The sequence below is a fragment of the Penaeus monodon genome, chromosome 13 (assembly GCF_015228065.2).
Source record: "Penaeus monodon isolate SGIC_2016 chromosome 13, NSTDA_Pmon_1, whole genome shotgun sequence".
NCBI classification, from domain to species: domain Eukaryota; kingdom Metazoa; phylum Arthropoda; class Malacostraca; order Decapoda; family Penaeidae; genus Penaeus; species Penaeus monodon.
The window spans coordinates 41,417,737-41,419,702 of record NC_051398.1 but is presented as its reverse complement, the minus strand read 5'-3'; positions in this window follow the sequence as shown (position 1 = coordinate 41,419,702).

The window sequence follows — 1,966 nt, the reverse complement described above, 5'->3', positions numbered from 1 at the left end:
CCCTTTTTTTCCCCCCCCCCCCCCCCCCCCCCCTTTTTTAAAAGGGAACCCCCAGGTGCCGACAGGATACTTGACGGACATTAGAGAGATCTGTATACTTGGGGTAACGCGGGGGCACTCTCTGGCAAAAAGGGGGGTGAGGAAAGGGGAGAAGGAGAGGAGGGGGGGGGGGGGGAGGGGGTAGAGGAAAGGGGAAAAAGGAGAGGAGGGGGGGGGGGAGAGGAAGGGAGGGGGGGGAGGGGGAGAGGGGGAGAAAGGGGGGAGGGGGGGAGAGGGGAGGGGAAAGGAGGGGATGAGAGAGGGGAGAAGGAGAGGAAAAGGCGAGAGAGAGAGAGGGGAGGAGGAGAGAGAGGAGAGAGAGGAAAAGAGAGAGAGAGGGAGAGGAGGGGAGAGAGAGAGAGAGAGGGGGGGGGGGAGGGGATGGGGAGGAAGAGGGGAAGAGGATGGGGAGAAAAGGGAGAGGAGAGAAGGGGGGAGAAGAAGAGGGTGGAGAAAAAAGGGAGAGTAAAAGAAGGGTCGAGAGGGAGGAAGGGGAAAGAAATGGAGGAGAACAAAAAGGGGAAAAAATGGGGAATTTGGAGGAAGAAAAGTAATAAAGAAAAAAAGAGGAAGAGATGGGAAGAAAAGAGGATAGAGGGGAAGAGGAAAAAGGAAAGGAGGGAGAAGGAAAATTTTGGAAAAGTAGAGAGAAGGAAAAACAAAAAAAAAAGGGGAAAAAGGGGAAAAAAACAATAAAAGGGTAAAACAGAGATAAAAAATTAGGGGAAAACAAATGAAAAAAGGGGAAAGAGAAAGAAAGGGGGAGTGAGAGACAAAAGAGAAGAGAAGAAAAAAAGGGAAGAAAAAAACAGAAGGGATAAGGGGACGAAAAAGGGCGTAGAAATGAAGAGAAAGGGGGGAGTGACAAAAGAAGAAAAGAAAAAGAAAGGAGAGAAAAAAAAAAAAAAAAAGGGAACGAAAAAGAGATGAAAAAGGTGCAGAGGAAGAACGAGACACAGACGTAAATTAAGATTATTTCCCTTTGTTTTGACGGGGGGCAGGAGACCCCCATGAGAAGGGGAAAAGAGAGGAGGAGGGGAGAGAGAGAGAGAGAGAGAAAGGGAAAAGAAGGGGAGAGAGGGAGAGAGAGGGGGAGGGAGAGAGAGAGAAGAGAGAGAGGAGAGAGAAGAGGGGAGAGAGAGAGAGAGAGGGAAGAGAGAGACAGAGAGAGGGGAGAGAGGGAAAGAGAGAAAGGGGAGAGAGAGAGAGAGAGAGAAGAGAGAGGAGAGAGGGAGAAGAGAGAGAGAGAGAGAAGGGCAGAGAAAAGAGAGAAAGGAAGAAGAGAGAGACAGAGAGAGAGAGAGAGGATGGGAGAGAGAGGAGAGGAGAGAGAGGAAGAGAAGAAACGGGGAGAGGAGGAAAAGAGAGAGAGAGAGGGAGGAGAGAGAGGGAGAGAGAGAGAGGGAGAGAGAGAGAGAGAGAAAGAGGACGAGAAAAGACAGAAAGGGAAACTGAGAGAGGAGAGAGAGAGAAGAGGAGGGGGGAGAGAAAGGGGGAGAGAGGAGAAAAGAGAAGAGAAGGGGGAGAGAAGAGAGGGGGGGGGAGGGAGGAGAGAGAGAGGAGGGAAAAGGGGAAAAGAAAGAGGAAGAGAGAGGGGGAGAGAGAGAAGAGGGGAAGGGGAGAAGAGAGAGAGAGAAGAGAGAGAGAGAGAGAAGAGAGAGAGAGAGAGAAGAGAAGAAGGGGGAAAAGAGAGAGAAGAGAGAGGGCGAGGAGGAATAGAGAGGGAGGGGGGGGGAGAAAGAGAAAGAGAGAGAGGGGGGGGGGGAAAGGGGGACAAAGAGAGAAAAGAGGAAGAGAGAGAAGAGAGAGAGAGAGGAGGGGAGAGAGAGGAGGGGGAGAGGAGAAGAGAGAGAGAGAGAGGGAGAGAGAGATGGAGAAGAGAGAGAGAGGGAGGGGGGGGGGGGGGGGGGAGGGGAGAGAGAGAGGG